The 24,512-nt window shown below is 41.7% G+C and overlaps 1 long non-coding RNA gene and 1 pseudogene across 1 annotated transcript; both read right to left on the reverse strand.

Moving 5' to 3' along the window:
- Positions 1 to 23,866, reverse strand: LOC127636923 (uncharacterized). Its single transcript, XR_007969648.1, has 3 exons — positions 23,775 to 23,866; positions 12,747 to 12,994; positions 1 to 190 (listed from the first exon to the last, which is right to left on the reverse strand). It is a non-coding gene; the product is annotated as an uncharacterized LOC127636923 (long non-coding RNA).
- LOC127636645 (exonuclease mut-7 homolog) overlaps positions 1 to 24,512 on the reverse strand; it is a 59,574-nt pseudogene that overhangs the window by 3,921 nt on the left and 31,141 nt on the right.

Here is a 24,512-nt window from a genome sequence, read left to right on the forward strand (position 1 = left end):
TATTTGATAACTGTAAAACAGAAAGAAATGTCTCTCTCTTTGGCGTAGGCCCCGTCCGGCAGTCCGAGGGAGTTGTAACCGGAACCGTCATGTCCTGCCGGAGATAGGAGGCAGGGGCGAGGAGCCTACCCCGTGCGGGACAGGGCTCAACTGGTGGTGGTGGGGTGGTGGAGGTTGCTGTGTTAGCACACTGAAACAGAAATGTGATAGATTGTGAGCAGACTTATAAAGCAATGGCTTACATGTGATTGGCTATTAATTACAGGTGTAAAAAAAATGCAGGTGTCTCCAGACCTCTTGATGGGCACATCCACTGTTGTTGTTTCCACATTTGTCTCGTAATGTATAGCAGTGATTAAATATTCTTCTAGTGCTTCATCGTGACCGCAAAGGCTCAAATGTGAGTGTTGCCACCTTGTGGACCCACTGATTAGTGCAAATAATTCCAGGTGCATACGCATTATGCACATTCAAAGATGCGCTGTAAGACAAATCGGGTCCTGTACGAAGCATACTTTGGGCTTTACTGCAACAACATTTTTGTCATAGTCAACATTATGCACAAATGCTGTCCATTATGCATAGCTTGAATAGGACCTGGAATTTTTCTATAACTTGTTTTAGAACCAAGAACCAAGTTTTTGAATATTATTATAAATCATTGTATTTAATAATATACAACAAATTGTCTTTTCAAAACCGAAATAATAACTGGATTTACTTTTACTCTGAACACTCATAAGGTGTTGTGAAAAGAGAGACGTGTATGTGTGTGTGTGTATGTGTGCAACAGACACAGGTGCCCTTTTCAACCCCTGACTGCTCACTCTCACACTCTCTCCATTCCACCTTAAGAGATCCCTTCCCACACACTGCAACTATTTACCCAGCTCCTGAGTTTCCCATGCAAGAACAAGTCTAAACCTGCTTGGCAAACTCTCAGACTCATCCATGCACTACTGCAACTCTTTCTCCATCTGTGTTTGCCTCCAAAACCACATACGCAAGCTTTCACTCTTGAACGTACACAAACATGAGAGAGAGACAGACAGGCGTGACTAGACCGAACCCGATGGCAAATATGTCAGTGCTATGTGTATGAAGCAAGTGTTGTTGTTATTGCAACAACGGCTATGAAATGTCTCTTGATTGCCAAACACTTTTAAATGTACATAGTTGACTTTGATGTGCTGGCACATTAGACCTGCTTTTCTCTTGTTTTGAAGCCACTTTTGCTAGATTTCTAGGCTGCGGCACTAAAGCATTCCAATATCATGTCATAAACTTTCCAGTTTAGTGAATTAAACTTTAGTGTATTACACCGTGTCCACTGTTAATCTCGTCAACGAAATTACTGACAAAAGTTTAGTTGACGAAGGGATTTTTTTATAATTACATTTTGTCAACGATAATCAAGACGAGACAAAAAATATTCATCATGAAGATAATCACTGTTCTCAATAATAACTGTTGACAAAAATATGATGAGAAAAAAATATATAATTTTTTTTTAAGATAGAAAAGTCTAGAAAGAACTGATGCAAATAATCCAGCCATGGTATGTTGGGGATTTCCAATCTTAAGATAAAAGAGCAGATCGCCTGTCCAATTGTTACGAACGCCGGTGAAGGCGCCTCCCCAACCGGCCACCTGAGATCGGTTTCACCCGTGTACTGACCATTAGACTACAATTCCCATAAACCCACATACCCGGCGTGATTATGCTCCAGCTGACTGTCATTAACTTCACACTACTTAAACAGTGTTTGCATGTTCATTCATTGCGAAGTCTTGTTTTGCTCCGGCTGCATTTCTGAGCGTTTATCCTTGTTTATTCCTGATTCTCTGTGTTTTGACCCTTATCTGATTATACCGTCTAAGTCTGTCTGTCGCCTGCCTTTACTGAGTTTACGCCTGTCCCTCTACCATTGATGATTACTGCCTGCCCTGATTCCTTGCCTGTCTGACCACGATTCTGCCTACCTGTACATACCTGTTTGCCTGCCATTTACCTTCGCCTGTACTGACATTGCTTACCTTAATAAATCGCTGATGGATCCCAACCAACCAGAGTCATCATTACAGAAGACTTCGCCATTTACCGATCCAGCGATCTTCTCTCGAGTTTCGGAGGAACTCTCCGCTCAAGCAAACCAGCTGGCTGGCGATCAACACCAGCTCAGCCATCTCACCTCGCTTATCGAGGAGGCCATGAGGTCCCTACGAGGTTTGCACCAACCCGCACCTGAGTCCGTACCCGCGGCACCTCAACCCAGCCAAATGACCACTGCGCTGTCTCAATACAGTGCAGCCGCCAGCCCTCGTCTAGCCTTCCCCGAGAAGTTCGACGGAACTCCCTCCAAATGCAAAGGCTTTGTGATGCAGTGTTCGATCTTCCTGAGCCAACAACCCACTCATTACCCCTCCGACGAGAGTAAAATCCTCTTGGTGTGCTCGCTGCTCACGGGAAGAGCTCTGGAATGGGCCACCGCTGTTTGGACCAATCAGGGTTTGCACCGCGTTACTTTCGATGCCTTCATTCAACGCTTATCCGAGGTGTTTGACCATCCTGAATGCGGTAAGAGCGCCGGTGAACAATTGCTCTCACTCCGCCAAGGAAATCGGACAGCGGCATCATTCCGCACTCTCGCCACGCAAACCGTCTGGGTGGAAGATACACTTAAACTCCTCTTCCGCCAGGGTCTGAACATTGAGGTACAATCTGAGCTGGCTTGTCGCGACGAGGGCATTTTGTTGGACCAATTCATCACGTTGGCCATCCGCATTGATAATCTCATTTGTTCCAGACGCCCAGCTTCATGGTCTAAACCCACGTATTCGGTGCCTCAACACAGTGAGGAGCCAGAGGCCATGCAAATCGGCCGCACACACCTCTCTCAGGAGGAGCGGGATCGCCGCATTGCCAATCACCTCTGCCTATACTGCGGTCAAGCGGGACACCTGAGAGCCAACTGCCCCACACGACCTGCACAAGCACAGCGATATGGGGTGAGTCTGCTAATTTCCTCTACATTTTCCACTATCAGTTTCGAAGTGCCCATAAGGCTCATTCATCAAAAAAATTATTTTAATATCAATGCCATGATAGACTCAGGAGCAGCAGGCAATTTCATTGATGGTGCCTTAGTGAAACAGTACAAAATTCCTCTCATTCCCTGTAATCCCCCTTTGGCAGTGGCGGCGTTAGATGGACGTCCCTTGGGATCTGGACGAGTGCATTATACCACCAGCAACATTACCTTACAGGTTGGGGTGTTGCACTCAGAGACTACCCAATTTTTTGTCATTCACTCACCTCACAACTTCGGCCTTCCATGGCTACGGGAGCACAATCCATTAATTTCCTGGCAGAATAATCAGATCATGCGATGGGGCACCGATTGCTTGCACAAATGTCTGAAAACCATTATTCCTACCTCTGTAGGTGTCACTAAGATCCTGAAAGAGCCTGACGAAACCTCATTAATTCCCTCAGAATACGCCGACTTAAGTGAGGCTTTTAGTAAAACCAAGGCATCTCAGCTGCCGCCCCATCGCGACAGCGACTATGCCATCGAGCTGTTAGCTGGCTCCTCGCCACCCCGAGGCAGAGTCTTTCCACTGTCAGAACCTGAATCTCACGCCATGAACTCGTATATCAAGGAGGAGCTAGCTAAGGGTTTCATCCGCCCGTCCACCTCACCTGCAGCTGCAGGATTGTTTTTCGTGGGCAAGAAAGATGGGACCCTCCGTCCCTGTATTGATTATCGCGGCTTGAACGACGTCATAGTCAAGTTCCGATACCCACTACCCTTAGTTCCCGCAGCCCTTGAGCAATTGAGAGCAGCTAAGATTTACACCAAACTTGACCTCCGCTGCGCATACAACTTAATCCGCATTCGGGAGGGGGACGAATGGAAGACGGCCTTCTCCACCACTAGTGGGCACTATGAGTACCTCGTGATGCCGTTCGGATTGTCCAATAGCCCTTCCGTGTTCCAGTCTTTTATTAATGACGTCTTTAGAGACATGCTGAACCAGTGTTTGATAGTGTACAACGACGACATCTTAATCTACTCGAATTCTCTCGAAGAACACATCATACAGGTCAGAACAGTTCTGAAACGACTCACCAAACACCAATTGTATGCCAAGGCCGAGAAATGCGAGTTCCATCTGACGTCGGTTGCCTTCCTCGGGTACATCATCAGCCCAGAGGGGGTGGCTATGGACGACAGTAAGGTGCACGCTGTCCTAAAGTGGCCACAACCTACGACGGTGAAGGAACTACAACGCTTTCTTGGGTTTGCCAACTTCTATCGTAGGTTCATCAGAAACTTCAGCTCCGTCGCCGCACCACTCACTGCCATGGTTAAGAGGGGGGCACACTAAACTCCAGTGGTCCATCGATGCACTCCGAGCTTTCAGCCAGCTAAAGGAGCATTTCACCTCAGCCCCCATTCTCCATCACCCAGACCCTGACATTCCCTTCGTGGTGGAAGTTGATGCATCCAATACCGGCATTGGCGCCATTCTCTCCCAACGTCAGGGTAGTCCTCCAAAGATGTTCCCGTGTGCTTTCTATTCACGTAAACTGTCTCCTGTCGAACAGAATTATGATGTGGGCAACCGTGAACTTCTGGCCATGAAAGCAGCTCTGGAGGAGTGGCATCACTGGCTTGAGGGAGCTAGACATCCTTTCCTTGTTCTCACAGACCACCGCAACCTGGAATATCTACGCTCCACCAAAAGGCTCAATCCCAGACAGGCTAGATGGGCCTTATTCTTCACTCGTTCGACTTCTCCATTTCATATATTCCCAGCTCAAAAAAACGTCAAGGCCGACTCGCTCTCCCGCCTGCACGACCCCTCGCCTCAGCATCCAGTCTCCGAACCTATCATCCCATCCACCCTGATTGTAGCCCCGGTCCAGTGGGACATTATGTCAGAAATTTCTCAGGCCAATGCAACCAATCCACCCCCGCCAGGATGTCCACCCGACCAAGTGTATGTCCCGCTCAGCCTGAGGGAGAGGGTAATTCGTTTGGTTCACGCCTCCACGAACTCCGGACACCCCGGTATCACTGCTATAATACGCTTGCTCAGGAATCGATTCTGGTGGGAAACTCTGCAGAACGACACATCCACGTTCGTGAACAATTGCCATACCTGAAATAGGGCAAAGACCCCTAAACAACCCCCAGCAGGCTTACTTCAACCTCTTCCCATACCTCAACGACCCTGGTCCCACATCGCCGTGGATTTCGTGACTGACCTACCAGTTTCGCAAGGGCACATCACCATCCTAACCGTCATAGACCGGTTCTCCAAGGCGTGCCGCCTAATTCCCCTAAACAAACTCACAACAGCTTTCGAGACAGCAGAACACCTCTTCCACTACGTCTTCCGCTATTATGGGCTCCCCGAAGATATCGTCTCGGACCGGGGCTCTCAGTTCACCTCCAAGGTGTGGACCGTTTTCTTCCGTCTACTTAATGTTAACATCAGCCTCACTTCTGGTTACCACCCGCAATCTAATGGTCAAACAGAGCGACTCAACCAATAAATCACCAAGTTCCTTCGCATGTACTGCCAAAATAACCAAACTGACTGGGTTCGCTTCCTTCCTTGGGCCGAATGTGCCCAGAACTCCATCCTCAAACCCTCCACCAAGTTAATCCCGTTTCAGTGTGTGTTAGGGTATCAACCCCCTTTGTTTCCCTGGTCCGGTGAACCTTCAGAGGTCCCCGCAGTGAACAGCTGGCTCCAACGCAGCGAAGTGGTTTGGGACCAGGCTCACGTCCACCTCCAACGAGCCTTAGACAGATCACGGGGACAAGCCAACAGACATCGTCGTCCTTGCCCTGACTATGGTCCTGGACAGTGGGTCTGGCTCTCCACTCGAGACCTCCGCCTCCGCTTACCCTGCAAGAAACTCAGCCCCAGGTATGTGGGTCCCTTCAAAATCATTAAAAAAATTAAACCTGTATCATTTCGTCTCCAACTACCGGCTAATTACCGTATTTCTCCTACTTTCCATGTCTCGTTGCTGAAACCGGCCGGTGGTCCGGGGTCTGAGGAGGAGGAGACGAACCCTGCCCCCCCACCCATAACTATGGATGGTGAGAAGGCTTTCTTGGTACGAGGGTTGCTGGACTCCAGACGTCACCAAGGTCAAATCCAGTACCTGGTGGACTGGGAGGGGTACGGTCCGGAGGAGAGATCCTGGGTCCGAGCCAACGACATTCTCGATCCCAACCTCATCTCGGAATTCCACAGGATCAACCCGGCAAAACCGGCCCCTCGTCCTCGAGGTAGACCCCGACATCGGTCACATCCTCGCGTCAGGAGCCGCTCACAGGGGGGGGGCTCTGTTACGAACGCCGGTGAAGGCACCTCCCCAACCGGCCACCTGAGATCGGTTTCACGCGAGTACTGACCATTAGACTACAATTCCCATAAACCCACATACCCGGCGTGATTACGCTCCAGCTGACTGTCATTAACTTCACACTACTTAAACAGTGTTTGCATGTTCATTCATTGCGAAGTCTTGTTTTGCTCCGGCTGCATTTCTGAGCGTTTATCCTTGTTTATTCCTGATTCTCTGTGTTTTGACCCTTATCTGATTATACCGTCTAAGTCTGTCTGCCGCCTGCCTTTACTGAGTTTACGCCTGTCCCTCTACCATTGATGATTACTGCCTGCCCTGATTCCTTGCCTGTCTGACCACGATTCTGCCTACCTGTACATACCTGTTTGCCTGCCATTTACCTTCGCCTGTACTGACATTGCTTACCTTAATAAATCGCTGATGGATGGAATGAGTCATCATTACACCAATGAACTTTACTAAAACAAAGTCATTACCCTTACTTAACTGAATTTGAGAAAGTTTTTACAAGCATTTTAATTTCTTTAATTTAAATTAAGGCTGTTTCAGTCAGCCGACATCATTTACTTGGATTAGGTCGAATCAATGTACTATAGTAGTTTTAACTCAACTTCATTAGGTTCAACAAACTCAATATACTAATGTTTAATTTAAATAATTTTCTTATGTTGGTCCAAGTTAATTCATTTTAGTAATCATTAGTGTAAGCCAATTGAGCAAGTGTAAGGACAGTGAAACTGTTGCACTGTCAATTTGATAGCAACTGCTTATTGAGCTAAGCATTATTCAAATTAAGTATCAATTAAACTAAAGGTCCGTGCTGATCCTACAAGCATCCAATCTTGCATGAAATAACACTAAACTTAAACATTCATCCAGTCCGCTGCAAAACATGCTGGAAGATGGAAATCCCCTGCCCAGTTTCATCACTGTTACAGTATTCATGTAGTCCAAACTCAAATGGATTAAGTAAACTTAAATTAGGTACATTTCATTGGATAGAAAGCAATGAAATCAAGTTTTGACTAAATGTTGTTGATAGGTTAATTATCTCACTCAGACACATCCTATATACTGTTTGTGAGATTAATCAGCTGCATCCACAAAATAAATGTAATATTACAAAATATAGTACTGTGCAAACGTTTAAGGCAAATGTTGCATGGTGAGGATGTCTTCAAAAATAATGACATAGTTTTCATTTATCACTTAATGTCATACAAAGTCCAATAAACATAGAAAAGCTAAACCAATATTTGTTGTGACCACATTTGCCTTTAAAACAGCCCCAATTCTCCTATGTACACCTGGACACAGTTTTTCTTGGTTGTTGGCAGATAGGATGGTCAAAGCTTCTTGGAGAATTCATCACAGTTCTTCTATTTAGGCCGTCTCACTTGCTTCTGTCTCTTCATGTAATCTCAGATTGACTCGATGTTCAGTGGGGGGCTCTGTGGGGGACATTACATCTGTTGCAGGGCTCCCTGTTCTTCTGTTCTAATCTTTTCTATTTGCAAAATTAATGTTTGTGAGTCTATCATTTATATTTCCTGTTAACACACTAAAGCTGACGATATAATAACCATCTTAAGACAAATGCTTTTGTGATACGGCTGGGTATCGAGTTCGATACATTTTAGGCATCGACCGAATTGCATCTAAACAATCGAGTATCAAAAAATGTCTTGTCATTTGGTACCAAATTTCGATACCTAAGGGGTTAATCTCGTCAACGTCAGTGATAAGCATGTAGCATGCAAGATGTGCCCAAATCTAAAAGTGCTGGTCATTGGCTGTGGTTAAGCATCAAGGAAAAACACTATTTTATGCCAGTTACGCCCAGAGATACGGCTCACACGTGAGGCTGTAGTGTGTTCGTCCCAACACCCATAGATTTAAAAGATGTGGAAAAGATCAAAAGTGTGGCTACATTTCACCAGGCTCAATGCCAACAGCGCGCGATGCAATATTTGCGACAAGATAATTGCTGCCAAGACCAGGCAACACAGCAAATGCGATGAAGCACTTGACAGTACACGGAATAAACTTAAGAGCAGAAAACTTCGACTGCAAGAAGACTGAGCCGGTGCAGTCATCCTCTCAGTGTCCTCCTGCCATAGAGCCTCCTTCAACATGCCCACCACGAGTCCTCCTCCAAAGCTACTGATGAATGCATGACTGGGACTCCGACTGGTAAGGTTAACTTTTAGCAAACAACCCAACAAACAAAATTGGCTAACTTGTAGTGGTACATTCTAACCTGTCTAAACATAAGGAATTCACAACAGAGCAACTTCAAAGAATTATCTAAAACTTCACTATTTTCATTATTCGCTACTTTTTCAGGAGCTCAAGTTTTCAGGAAAGTTTTCTCATGATGTTTAATTTTACATATTAATATTTAATATGTTTGATACATGTTTAAATAATGGTGTGTTGTTTATATTTTTCCAAAATATTTGAATATTTGGTTAAAGTTTTGTCTGTTACAAATTGATCATTTTTTTCTTATTTTGCACTTTAACATTAACTACAATATGTCTCTCAACTAAAATGAATGAATATAACACAATTAAATACTGATTAAAACAATCTGTGTGAAAATGAACACTGTCCTAAGTTATTTTCTGTCCACATTTAAATGCAAATTCAGTGCAACGCTGCACAATCACAGCCAATCAGAATACATTTGTAGTTAATATACAGCTATGCAGCACCTGATTAGGTCACAGAGTCAAGGCTAGGGTATACTTCATTTTTCCCCATGCCGTTAAGTCTTGCACAATTTGAGCACTTTTTTTGATCGCAAGCACATACGGTTGCATTCAACTGCTTTGTGATACTTGTTAATCCAGTCAAAGCCAGACGTATGTGCAGACGACACGCATAGATGTGGACTGTCCCAATGTCTACAAAAGCTAGGCTGTTCGCTGACAGTCTGCGAGTACTGTGCTGATGATGAAATGTGAGTGAGGCCAACATAACTTAAACTCCAACAAGCTAAAAAACACTTCCAATTAGAGAGACGTGCTGGAGAGAAGACAGAAAGGACAGCTCCCATAGAAGGGAGGAGGGGGAGGGGAATGGAGGGAAAATATTCATTTCGACTAGCACAGACTCCAGTTCCCTCTCTCTCTCTCTCTCTCTCTCTCTCTCTCTCTCTCTCTCTCTCTCTCTCACTCACTGCCGCTCCCATGGGAAAATCCTGGAGTGCATACTGGCAGCAGGTTTGTGCTGTGGCTAGGTCACATGACCAAGCAGTTGACCAATGAGGGAAGAGTGCTATGATTCAAACTATAGCAGAGGCAGGTAAGCGTGAGAACAAGAGTAGGGTTCAGATTCCTGCCCTATTGGCAATGCAAACCTCAGTCTTTGACACATGTGTTGCAAGCTTGGGCGGCCAAAAACAAAATCACAGCAGTCTTGAGAGAGAAAGATATTTTGCCCATGTGGGAAAATAAATATTAACTAACCAGACTCTTAAAGGAATATTCCTGGTTCGATACAAGTTAAGCTCAATTGACAGGATTTGTGCATAATGTTGATTACCCAATTTTTTTTTTTGACACATCCCAAAAAAAAGAAGCAAAACTCGAGGTTACAGTTTGGCACTTAGAAAAGAAGTGAATGAGGCCATTTTTGGAGGGTTTAAAGGCAAAAATGTGAAGCTTATAATTTCATAAAACCACTTACATTACATATAAAAGCAAAATAGTTTTTAATTTCACCAATGGTTTGGATAGTTATAGCTTAGGGTCCATTTACACGACAACGTTTTCAACGAAAAACTGAAAAGTTTTTATGCGTTTTGGCTGTTCGTTTACATGACAATGGGGTTTTGGGGCCTCAAGTTTTTGAAAACGATGCAGTTATCATCTCCGTGTAAACATACAAAAACGTGTGTGACATTTGTGTAAACGGTGACGCCATGCGCACGCGTATTACGTGTTCTGTCTATAGGCATGTGTGCGAGTACTTCAAAACAATGCGTGAGACATTCAAAACTACAATGGCGGACTACAGGACTTTGTTTGTGCTGCTCAAGATTTTGAGTTTATTGACGCTTCTCCAGCAAATTAATTGTAGTAATAAAGCAACCTCATCGTCCATCCAGACAAAATTGCTCGATGCTTTCACCATCTTCATTGCTTGTATTCTCCGCTCTGTGGAAGAATGCTTATGTGCGCAGGCACTTAGTGTTTCATAACAATGTGACATCGTCAACTACTGGCCTGGCATGCATAATACTAAGTTTTTAGTAATTTTCGCGGATCTGCGTGAACGGGGATTGTTTCAAATAGATTGACGTCTGTACGCGAATCTTTTCAAAAATGCAAAGGGAAAACTTTTCCGTTTTTAGTACATTGTTGCCATGTAAACATACCATTAATTTTAACTTTGTTTTTATATATTTTTGTTTCATTTGTCATAATTATAGGCAAGTTATCAGTTGAGAGTTTCAATTAACATTTAAATTAAGAAGTGCTTTTGTATTGAAACAGGAATCACAATCATGTGAAACAGTGAATCGGCACAATTTATCTGCCAATTATTGAATATGATTCAGTTTATTTCAATTTGCATAATCGTTTTGCTTATACAGTGCCTTGCAATGAACCGGTAAAAAAAATAAAAACACAAGTTGCTGATATTATTGAGACCTTGTGTGGCATTTTAAGTACAAATATAGCAAATAAGACAAATATCGATAAATGTTATCATCTACTCTATTTAAAATGGTATTGCCTCCTTAAATAGTTCAAATTTAGCAACTTTTCTTGTAGTTTGTGGTGTAGCTAACTACTTTATAAAAAAGGAAGCTTGACTGCAGTTTAACTAGGTTTATGAGTAGCTTGTGAAGCTATAGTTTCCAAGTAGTTTCCTCAACACTAGATATGATAATAACCCTGAACAGAACCTAAGGAACCTCAAAAGACATTAAGAAGAAAACCAAAAGTTCAGTTCTCTTAGAGGTAATAAGATGAGAGACTGCTCGTTTACTTGAGGCATTAGTAGAAAGCTCATCAGCGTTGACCTCTCTTTCTCTCTCCCGTGACCTTGCCTTGAGGTGGTTTAGATAAGCGTTGTTGGTGGTGCTAATGGTCCGTTCATTGCCCAGAAAGCTGAATCTGACCACTCAGGACAGGACAGGACACAGTCAACATGCCAACTTTTCCAGCACTTCTCTCTTTTTTCTAATAACATACATATGTGCAGAAAAGGCTTCGCTGTTGGTCTTGGAACCACTCATACCCAGAAAGCTTCTTGGCAGCATTGGACGAGGGGGGCTGGTTAGGAACTGGAGCTCTACAGAGAACCAAGAGAGCTCAGGAATAATGGCCAGTAAGGAGACTCTTTGTGTGGGCTTTAGCTGCAGGGCTCAGGGGGGCACTGGGGGTTTTGTGCAGTAGCTTGGCCTGTATGAAGCTAGCCTTTCCACCCACCCCATTGATACTTGCCCCCTTCTCAGAGCTGAGCTCTTTAGCACTGCCCAAATAGGGGGATAATAGCCCCACTACGAGCCCTGAAACCAAGAATAGTTCATAGCGCTTTCTTTTCTCTCGTTCATCTCATTCTTTCATCTCAGGCTGTCAGATCAATGACTCTAACATACTGCCAGAAAAAAACACCCTTAAGGATGTCACAGGGGAATTTGGAGTTGGTGATATATCATATATTTACTATAAATTTGATTTTTTTTGTTGCAGATATAAAATGAACCAACACTGAATATTGCATTGGTTTTAATGTGTCTTTAACACAATGTACCAGTAGGCCAGTTTTCTCAGTCCTTGTGTCTTGACTTGTGAGTTTGAGAGCTTTAAAACAGGTGTTTTATGATAATTTCTCATTTAAACCTCATTAGCAAAAATGCTGGTAGAGCTCAGAAATTTTATTCATTTCTGAGAATAAGTTCTGTGAACTGGTTGAACTCGTGAACTGGTTCAAAACCATACAAATTGTATTATTAATTCCTGTCTCTCAAAAATGTTACTCAAAAGTACCATGTGGTATTTTACATGTTTTTGTAAAAACTATTGTTGTTTATTACCATGTATTGTTATATTGGTGCATATAAATAAAGTGATTAAATATAATTCTTCCTTGTGTTCAATTAGTAAAAAATAGTATGCAAAGTCGATTATTTGGGACTAGATTTTTACTGTAGTTTACATTTACAGATTTTTTCTTGATTTTTACATTTTTAAAACATTTCAGAAAAATTTATAAATGTCAATATATATCATCAATAATATCAAGATATCCTTTATAAGCTATATCAGGGAGAGAAAGAAATAGAGAGAGAGAGAGAGAGAGAGAGAGACTTCCCACCACACCCACAGTAACTCACTGTGGTATTTGTCCCGTCCTGTCTCCCGGTGTCTTGTCATGGGAGCGCCACCAGATTCTGTTGCGAAAGCCATGTGCTACATTTCACACCTTTCTTTCTTCCCTTGCTCGCTCTCTGTAACTGACATACTTTAGCATGTTCGGAATGCTATTGTGAAGTCTTCATGATTCATACTCAACTGTAAATATTGACTATAGCAGCCCTGAAGGCGGGGATGAGCCTGAGAAAGATGTGGGATGACTGGTGTCCTGCCATGTCCAATGGGCACCACAGATTTCAGACCCAGCAGGCAGACAAAAAAAATAAAGAAAAAGAAAGAAAGAGAAACCACATGATGTGTCAACAGTTTGAAAACTCAAAGTTTAAAAAATCTGGCTGTCCGGTATTTCTTATCTCATTAGCCCTCTATGTTCTGCAAAAAACCCTCCCCACCTTTGCTGACCTAGCATGCATTTATCTACCTGTCTAGCATGGAAATATTCAATGATGCTGGAAAGACATGGGAGCCTGAGAGGGGAAAAGCGACTTTAAAGTGCCCCTTTTCCAAGTGTTGGTGTCTGCAAGGAAAGGACAAAAATTGAGGGCTTTAAGATGGCAGCAGGGGTGGACAAGAAGACATGTGAGAGAGAAACAAGAAAAAGGGTGTGGAGAGGAAATGAGGCAAGATGGTGAACAAAAGCCAGGGGGGAAAGTAGCTAGAAGAAGGGGGAGATGAAGTGGAGGCATTGAGGTAGAGGAGGCATTGGGTGTTGGGTTTGACTCAGGTGTGAAAGTGCTGAGGTGAAGCCTAATAAGGCCTGAGTGAGTTCCTGTGTCACAGACCCCATCGCCAAGACTTCATCACCCCTCCTTCTTCTGGTTGGTCCTGCTAAATTCTCTAGGGCCAGAGGCTGTCCCCTTTCAGTCTCCTTTGACACAGTTATTATAAGTGTGGGAACTGAATCTGTCCCTCTCCCAGTGCCCCCGCAACTCCATTGCTCCACCCCACCGCAGTCCCTCAATCACCCCCACCATCTCCAACTCTCTTTGCCCCCTGCTTTTTACTGATATCTCGGAGCTGGACCCCAGTAACCCCCCCCCCCCACATGTAACAGAGCTGCTATCTCCCTGTGCAGAGCTGTCTTTCCCGGTCTTTGTCAAACACCACAACCCCCCATCCCAATCCTCCTCCATCCCTGACGCTATCTCCTGCCGATAATCATGAGAACCGTTCTGTGGGAACTGGCTGGACCAGCCCAGCTCACAAAAATAGATGAAGAAAAGACTGAGAAAAAAATGGTGAGAGAGCAAAACAGTCATACCTCCCAGAGAGGAGGTTTAAACAGACGGACGGAGACAGGTACGCAACCTGACCAATCAGTAACATGCTGGGGAAGGGGGGGAGGGGTGCGGGAAAGTTCTCCCACAGTGGTGGAGTTTGTCCCTTTGATTTCAGGCTCTTTGGCCCAGTGCTTTAACACTGTAGCTTTGGGGTCTTCAGTGTCCCCTTTCTTTGTAATGGATATCTTCAAAGAGGGCAGAAATCTGGAGATCAAAAGTGGCAGGCTATTGAGAAAAAAGTCTGATAAGAGCCCCGGCGGGTAATGAACATATACCAGCATGGCTATATTCAGATGCAAGTTCAGATGATATCACAGGGCAATCCCTTTTATCCATTGAAACAGATGAGGTTAACATAAGCGTCACCTCCTTTTCCTCATTTGCAAGCACCATGGACACAATGGCGTGGTTCCTGTGAGAAAACTGACTTTCCTCGGATGGGGATGTAGGGGACGGAAGAGAGAAGGGGCGAACGTGCATCTTGTCTGAATTTGGCCATTTTTCCATTCCAATTTTATTCAACGTCATTCAGTAGTCTAAGCTCTAGCAGGCCTTTCCCAAGCTAGAAAGGCTGACCCCAGTGTCGGTATACCTCGACTGTCCCACGGGGGGGAGGGGCAGGCTGACCCCAGTGTCCATATTCCTCGACCCTTCCCACCCCGAACTGCCCAGCTCTCCCAAAACAGACTTTCAACCCTTGATAACATCAGCCAGATCAGGCACAGAGGAAGCACTGCCAGCCTCTGTTGACCCCCATTCCCAAGCCCGACTCAGAGAGGTTCCAAGTAACAAGCACAGTATGCACGACTATTAGCAAGTCAAAAAATTATCGCAAATTTTGAACATTTATCATGCACCCAACAGCAAAGCTACTGTTCAGTAATCTTGCTCACTAACCACAAACAATCACACTACAATACACACTACAAACAGAGACAAGCAATGGGGTTCCGAGGCTGTTATAGCTCACGTACTGAAGTGATAGGCTTCATTGGGGGTCCTGTTTTTAGTGTCTCAACAGGAATCTACATAGTGCAAGTGCACAGACTAGCTACAAACAGAATCAATTACAAGTCCAACAACATTCCTATAGTCTGCATGGCAATATTAGCTAGAACAGATATAAAACTCAGGACAGCGAGCGATAGTTAGAAACACATCCATCAAATTCTAGCTTAAAGACCCTAGAGCATGTGAAGACTGCAGACCAATTTAAGCAAACTATCAAATGCTCACAGTTAAGAAAACAATGCGCTACATTATGTATATTTCCCCCACTTGTACCCTTAATGGAATATCATATAATGTTGATTACCACAAAATATAATTTAGGCTTGTCCGTGCTTTTCTTAAAAATATATTAATAAAAAATTAAAGTTACAGTGAGGCACTTACAATGGAAGTGAATGTGGTCAGTTTTTGGAGGGCTTAATAGGCAGATGCATTTGGAGCATGTGATTTTATAAAAGCACTTACATTAATTCTTCTGTAAAGTTGTTTAAATTGTTTTTACAGTTGATTAAGGGTTAACAGCATTACATTTTACAAGTTGTAAAATTAGATTTAACTTTACAAAGAAAAGGTTAGAAAGTGATTTTATCACACTAAATACATGTTTACACACATATTGTTTATGTTTTGTGGCTCTACTTTTGAAACCATTAGTATTTTAACATTTATGGATTTGCCCCATTCACCTCCATTTTAAGTGCCTCACTGTGACCCAGATTTTGGATTTTCTTTTTAAAGAAAATTAGGAGTGAGCCTAAATAATTATTTGTGGTAATAAACATTGATATCAATGTTATCGGAAAAATTGTGATATTGATGATAAACTTTGATGATCAAGTCATTCAGTCATTAAATCACATATGTTTAGCTAAAAACGCAAGCAGTATGGAGTTATACACACATTTGGCTAACTGAATAACAGTCATGAAATCAGCAGGTTTGGAAGCATTAGCAGGCTAGCGGCTACATGGTCCTGCTGTCATGGTAACCAGAAATAAGGCTTGGTAGCCTCTAGCTAGCTATCCGGCTAATATGAGATTGTTGTGTACTGAACAAGACAGCACTGACAATGCACTACAGCTATCGACTGAACACAACTGCAACTCTGACATCAACACCATTGCTGTTTATTAGGTCATGATATTTTCATGATCCAAAGTGCTGTCACAGGCAAGAAAGTGTTCCTTCTTCTTGTGATGTTTATTGGCAGTTGGCAATCCAGCTTATGGTGCATTACTGCCACCTCCTGAGCTGGAGTGTGGAGCGTCACAAAATCTTTCAGTGGAGTCAAACGTCAGCTGGAGATTATAAAATTGAAAATTTCATTGAAAAGAGGTCACACATCTTTTGTAGGATTAAATCATAAACAGAGTGTACTTACCCTCTAGGGTTTAGTTGTAAACAAACAAGTCATGATTAATTAAAGGCGGGTGCACACTGTACAATTTTGGCCACGATTCTATAATAACTGTGTCAAAGGATTTCTCTCGTCGCTGGTCAAAATCGGCAATCTTACTACGTTCAGTGTGACATGTTCACAGACAGCCGATTAATAGCCGTTGCGATGATCTTCAACCTCCGACGAAGTTTGGGCAGTGTCTGAAATTTAGCATCGTAGCCGTATAGTGTGACTGCTATTAAGATGGTCTGGTGAGATATTATGCTCCTCTCTCGCAACCCAATTCACTTGGAAAGAAACCTGCTCCATGTTTGCACCACCATAGCAACATTTGTGCCAAGTTATCTCTCTACTCAAGCACTTTCACTGTTTTTTCTTCGTTTAATTTTATATAAAAAATTTGAATAAATAAATATGCAGAAAATGTTGGAGACAAGAGTAACAGGTCAGCAATATGAAAACATTATTCTCTGAATTAAATAAATACAGAGCTTAGGCTACAAAATGAAAATAAATAAATTACTACATTTTCTTGTTATTTTTGTTATTTCTTTGACATTTTTATTTATCGTGCATTTTCTTTACGTTATTTTAATTACTATTTCACTTTTAATAAATTTACTTTAAACGTCTGTATTAAAGTATTTATGGGACGTTGTAATCCAAATCAGCATATACAGTTGGATATAATTATAGAAATCTATATTTTATTTGTCCATCATCCATAGGGAATTTGCCTAGCGTGATATATTATCGGAATTTATGAGTTTTCAAAATTTTGCATGGCCAATAGGTTACTAATCTAAAAGAGGAGAAAGACGTACTATAACCCACCTTTTTTGTTTTCTTCAATGTGAACAGAGACGTTTATAATTTTTCAGGCTAAAAAATTATAATCTTTTTATTCCCGCAATGAATATTTTATTTTAGTTGCTCATTATTACTGTAGGCTACCTCCCACACTCATGTTCATTCTCAACATCTATAATTCTCTGTATTTGTGATCAAGGTGTCTTATTATAGGCCTATTTGACAAAATCCATCTTTCTTGTAAACGTTAGCCTATGCTCGTGATGGAGTGGTATTGGAGCAACGGAAATGCTGATGTCCTGACTTTCAGAGAGAGAAAAAAAATGCTCCTCCGTGGTGGGCAAATTTCACCGTTTCGCTTCTATTCAGCAACACTCCCGTAATGTGAGTCACGTTCACTGATTGGGACGATTGGGACCACAGTCAGCTATGATGTCTATCGTGCAGTCTGACATAATGTCACATGGTGTGCCATTCTGATATCAATGCGTTCATATCGTATAGTCTGACAAGCAACAATCATAAAGGACTATTATAAATCGTACAGTGTGCACCCGCCTTAAGAAAGAAAATGGCGGCCGTAAAGGTAGTTGATAGCCAGTTTGTGTTTAAATATAAGTTTTTCCCATTTTTCCAACTTTTGATTTAATTTCTAGTGAGAAAGTCGGATAGAAGTTATTAAAAATATGCTTGGTTATCGACAAAACTCTCTTGATTCCAAGTTCAAGATTATTAGACCTCTGCTGTTCAGTTGGACTGAATGAATGCTGGTATATAAGCCACGATGTGACGTAGTGCTGCCTAGCAAGCCTGTCCGAAACCAGTTTCCAGAGTACCTTCGTATGCAAACGCTGTCTGTTAAGTCATTGACTGATAGTTCAGCGAGGCAACACGGTAGCTACCTTTGGTTTTGGACGCTGCCTTAGTCTGTTTGTCAAGTTGCCTTCATTTTGAAGAGTATATCTATTGGTTTATACTTCAAAAACAACAAACTTCTTTTGTGAAATGATTTGCTTGAAAAGTGGTCTTGTGCTATCTTTCTTTAAAATAAATCCCACTTAGCTTGACATTTTGTAATCTAATGCAATGACATTCAGACATTTTTATGTGTGGCTTTAGTGTCCAAATACATTTAAATGCCCCCGTAACTCTCAATTATTATGTCTGTGCAGAGCACCTTACTTTTGTTCCAAAGGTAAAATTACAGAAAAGGATACTTGTTTAAAGTAAGAGAACTGGTGAGATAAACATTGCTTAATCTAAATGACCAAATAAGCCCCATTTAGCTGCTCAACCAAAGCAAAGTAGTGTAGCATTTACACTGGCAGCAGCAGACCCGTCTGCAGAGCTACAGGGAACCCTGCACGTAGCCTTTCACATTAGAGGCATGCTGTGTCATTTTCAGAATGAATTCTCATGAAAGACGGCTGGAGATAAAAATGGGTTTGAATGATTGCTTTTGGAAAAACATAACTCTGCAGTCTATAAAAACATTGAAACTTGTAGATAAATTCAGGGGATGGAAAAGCTGACAGATATACACACATGGTAGTACAGTCTGTCTCCCTTTCATTGTAAATCATAGACACACATGATGCCTTCCTCCTTCACACACACACACCATTCATAAGAATGACTGCATTGAGGAACCCTCTACGAGTACAGCTCATAAAAATGCCCATTAACACACACTTTCACAAATGTGTCTACTGGGAGGAACGAAGATGGACAGACAGCAAGAGACAGAAGAAAAAATAGATTTTTGTAGTAGAGAAGTGTGAAAGGAGCAAGTTTTAAAAAAACATGGTACATGAAAATGGTAATGATTTTTAGGTCAATCATATACGCTTCAAAGTATCATGGTATTATTATCTGATACTATGACTATACCATGGTACAGTGAGAAAAAAGTGTTAGAAAAGTAGAAGATGAATGGCAAGAGAAACAAACAGCAAAGAGAGGGGGAGAAAGAATGAACTTTGGTTCAGGTGCCGAAGCAGTACAGACAAATAATGTTACCACAAATTACAACAATCCAAATTATAACAAAACTAATGGAATAATAAAAACCTCCTGGACATAATTTTAAGACATCATAAGCTATGTTTGCATCCAAGTTGTGAATTTAATTTATGCAAATAATTGGAATATCAGAAAAACAATTAGCAAATAAAGCAGAGTTTCCATTCCATTTGTATAAAAGAACAAAATCGCAGCTTCTGGGGATATTGACGCAAAATGAAATGACAATGGAAGTTGAACCCACTGTGGCTCATTTATTAAATGTAATAAATCACTTGCACTTTAGAGCATGCATACAAAAAGTTCTGTCAAACTTCATTTGCCTTATGTCTGGGAGTAAAAGCACATCAGATTGTTCTGGGAGGTACAGTAATTGTAGCAAATAGTGCTGCACGATCTATCGAATTTATCGAAATATCACAAATGTACATATCACAATATGCATATCGTAAAGGCTTGTGAAAACAGAATGATTTTAATACAGTAATGTTCAAGGCGACTCAAATAGCAGACAATAGACCGGGTGCGCGATTGCCACTTGGTGTGTGCATGCAACATCCATAGACGCTGACTGAAATGATGGAGCATGTCACAATTTGTGCCTATGAAGCTGTAACCGGTGCAGTCTTGTGATTTCACTCTGTGTTGTGTATGTGCAGATAATAATGAGACCAGACACCAGTATACAAACTCAAAATTGGCTTGTTTATCGGCCACTGTGGTCTAAGTGGATATATATATAATGATGGGTTTCAATTAATGGATTGTCCCTTAAAATCCTTCCTGTCAGTCTCAAGTTCAGTGCGGACTGACAACAAGCACGTTAAACCAATCAGAAATCCAATGTTTATGGCAAGTGTTTCTGGAAATCATTTTCAAAGCAAAAGTACCTCAAAGAATGAACTTATTTCAAGTAGGAATAGCTGCAGGCTGGAGATATCCAAATGGGAGTGGAGTCTTCAAAAGAGGGTGTGGCTATTATAGAAGGGGCGGGGTTAAACTAAAAGGGTTGTGCCAACTCCAAAAGGGTCACTTCCACTCACGGTTATGGAAAGGGTTAGGTTAAGGGCTCCCTATATCTTTGCTGGCGGTTTGGAGCTCCAGCCTCTTTTGGTGCTATGCCTGTAGCTATATCTTTCTCACCAGTTTGTTTTATTTTTATCCCCTTTTCTACCAATTTGGAATGCCCAATTCCCACTACTTAGTAGGGCCTCATAGTGGCGTGGTTACACAGCTCAATCCAGGTGGTGGATGACAAGTTTCAGTTGCCTCCACTTCGAACTTGTGACTCCAGAGGTGGTAGATTCTTAAAAAAAAAATTATTAATACGAACATGAATAACAGTGTATTAATTAAAACAGATTATTTCATAATATGGTGAAAATAACTTTAAAATGATATGCTTTTTAAAAAAAAATATATATATATATATATATAACTGAAGATTATTTTAATATCTGCAACATAGCAAATAGTAAAAATGTTTTTAAAAAGTTTATTTGGGCAGTGGGGTTCCAATGTTCCATGCGCTGCGGTGACATCAACATAGGATTACTGTATCGTATGTCGCATTTTCCAACAACTTATTGCATATCGTATATATCCTCTATATCTTGCAGTACTAGTGGCCAATTATGTTGATGACAGGCTTCAGATTTACCAGAGCAATATTTCAGATGATATGCTATTGATGATTTTTTACGTTTTTATGCACATTTTGGAAACTTGTATCTTGTGTTTCCATTCAGCCATGTGATATCCCAAAATCTGCATGAAAATATGTGGATGGAAACCCAGCTGTAGGCACGCTTCCAGCATGAAGGCCACACCAAAGGTTGGTATCATTATTACGCTACCTTGTAAGACACATTCTTTTGGTCAAAATCTAAGGCAGCATCATATGTACTGTATCCTTCGTAGAGAAGACAATTCCAGATTGCACTGTGATGAGCACAGTGAAAGAAGTCATCCAAGATGGTGGACTATTTGAGGGAAATGTACGCAAAAGTAAAAGTACATATATTTTATTCAATACCAAAAAAGCTGCCTGAGTTGCTGCCTACGAATAGCTTTAAATCTTTAACTTATCCTTATATTTCAATTAGGGTGCTTCCTTAGATGGCAGCTGCCTATGTAGGCAGCAGACAGCAAGGCAGATAATATTTAAAAATGTACACAGTCAAATAATAAAAGACAGCAGAACTTTACAGGGGCAATTCAGCTTCTTTAAAACAGAATGAATAAAACTGCCCTTGGGCCAGTAAACCAGAAGAAGAATGTAGGGCGAGATCTCACCTTCACCCCTGTATCATTTTCTTTATTTCAGTGTCTATATAGTGTATGATATAGTGCACTAATATACATTTTAAACATTCCAATTACCTGTAAATGTTGAGCAGTATATATATATATATATATATATATATATATATATATATATATATATATATATATATATATACGGTAAAACCAAGAGCTATTAGAATTGAATAGAACCAATCAATATGACAAGAAGTTAATAGTGAAATATTACAAGAGGGCACAGCAAATTTCAGACAATTTGGAGAATTCCTAGAGGGCACATAAACAAGACCTAGTGTTTGTGTCTGAGCTTCTTTTCTGGCACACATTTTTGTGCACTATATGGAAGTGATATATGGTTCTGCCTTTCCATGAGGTGAAAGAGTGCAGCCCCTCCTCTCTGTAGAACATAAGCAGCCCTGTCTGCCCGGGGCCAGTTCTCATGACATCATCGCAGAACTGGTATGCTCTCAACCAGAAAGCAGCGAGAGGAAGAGCTTATTTCATCTCTCTCGCTCTCTCATTCCATTCCTATATCTTTTTCAAAAGATCCGTCAATCATTTACCCTCCCTGTCCCTTACTTGGGAAGAATTTGCTCTCTTCTTTCTTTGTGTGTCTCTAAGGTTCACTGTATCTCTCTTTTGTGTTATTATCTCACAGATATTCACCAGCTTTTGCTTGTTATTAATGCAGTTTGCTAAGACAAGCATCACTATTATTATTGCTCATACTCAGGCTTAGGGATTTGAACAAGCCCCTAAACCTAAGAATTAAACTTCAGTGCAGATTTGTACAGCTTGTTTAGGAGAGGTGTGCTACTACTTTCATAAGCAATGAGACTTAAGATAAAATGGGTGAAAAATGTACATTGACGTACCCATATCTTATGGGACTTACATGGACCCATATCTAGGGATCAGAATATCACAGAGACTTGGTTGTGTGCTCTTATGACTTGACATGCAACCACCCAGAACACCCTAGCAACCCCATAGCCACATGTTAAAAACATTCAGAACAACTTAACCTGTATTGAAGGTATGTTGTGGGTTAATATTAACTTAATGTCTTTGGAAAGTGTCTGTGGCATGCTGTGAATTATCACAGACTTTTGCCTTGTCCATTTTTAAGAAAAGGTAAACAGTACAGTTATATACTTACACATCATAGTGGTAGTCAATGGGTCAAACAGACCCGAGGGTTTGAAATCAGGAATGTTCAGCTCGTATTTTTGTCAAAGTCTTTACATGAATTCTTAACCTCTTAACTGGCAGACCCACCAGAGGGACGGAGTGGACACAGCTATTCTAGGGTTAACCCTGAACCCTGAAGAGTATCTGGAGTGGTTTTAATATAACGCACTCAGCACATGTAAGCAGACGGAATTGAACTTGGAGCACATCTGATACTCTGAGCACGAAGAGGAGTTGTGGAGAACAGAACCGCTATAAACACACTATAATCATGCACTAACACAATACAGACAGGACAGATCGGCGCATATAAACTTTGAAGCAAGCAACACGATCAGACTGTTTAATGAATTAAATCACAGCCCTTTGTGGTTTAATAATCGCACAAGTTCATATTGTGATTTCAATTTTATTTCGATTAATTGTTCAGCCCTATATCTGTCCCATTTGTTTGACGACTTGAAAAGATTATCTGTGGTAATCAAACGCATTTAAAATGGGACAATGCTAAATACATGTGTAAACGGGGTCCAAAACGTTTTGAGATTTATTTACTTTGACCAACTTTGGAGGTGGTTGTATGTTTTCAGAAACACATTGGGCTCATAGTGTAAACGCTCATCTTTTTGAAAGCATTAGAACAGCAGCGAAGCACTGCCAACTCACCTGTCAATCAACCGCTTTGCTTACACAAGAGTTTCAAACTGTGCTGGTTGAAATAACCATACAACCAGACATTTTTAAAAAGTGTATACATATTCACACGTCTGTCCATGTGTTCGCCCAAAATCGCCCAAAATGCATCTTAATACCTGGGCTAGAGAAATCAAGTTCAAGATAACCAAAAATATTCTTTTAATAGACGGAAAGAGGCAAGTATGTGTGCATGCGCCATCAGGACTGCGGCAAATACGGAAATTACGCACTATTTAAATGTATATTTAGGAAAAGCCCAAGTAAGTGTCGCTTACTCTTATTCTCTGTGGCAGCAGGAAGCAGCTTGGCTCCGACACAATGGCTCACATCAAACAGCAAGGCTCTGCACTGTGTTACCGTCTCTCACACACACAAACACACACACACACACCACTGCCAGCCAGGCCAACAGAAAGCACAAACAGATCTAGACAAACAGGACATTCCAGCTGCCGGGTGCAACGGATTCCTCACCACGGCTAATCGCAGAGCCAGAGAGTGAGAGCGACCAGGGTGCCAACAGGAAATATGCTCCTATTAAACACACTCTCTCAAACACACACACACGCACCGGCGCTAAAGCCACATACACTGACCCCGTCCACAGATCGACCCCTCACATTAGATGGACACACACGTGATGTTAGCAATGGAATTCTAGCTTACTACAGTACATACTGAATACTGTGCAGTATACAGTATATTGCATACTGCCTTCGTATTTTATTAATGTATTAGAAATACATTCATCACAGTGGAAATGGAAAGTCAAGTATATTGCATTGTACAATACAGTATTGCGAAAAAGAAAAGGCTAGACGAACCACAATGTTTTGCAGCTATTGGTTAAAGGTTTAAGATAATCTTAGTAACACTTGAGCTAAGATTTCCACTGATTGACCAAAAACAGTTCTATGTGGAACCTTTTCACCTGGCACAAAGAACCCTTATGGGTTATGAGCGATAGAGCCGGTGTCCTCTCTTCTCTAGGTTCTTCAAGACTTTCTGCCCTG

Source organism: Xyrauchen texanus, chromosome 44 (genome assembly GCF_025860055.1).
Source record: "Xyrauchen texanus isolate HMW12.3.18 chromosome 44, RBS_HiC_50CHRs, whole genome shotgun sequence".
Lineage (NCBI taxonomy): Eukaryota > Metazoa > Chordata > Actinopteri > Cypriniformes > Catostomidae > Xyrauchen > Xyrauchen texanus.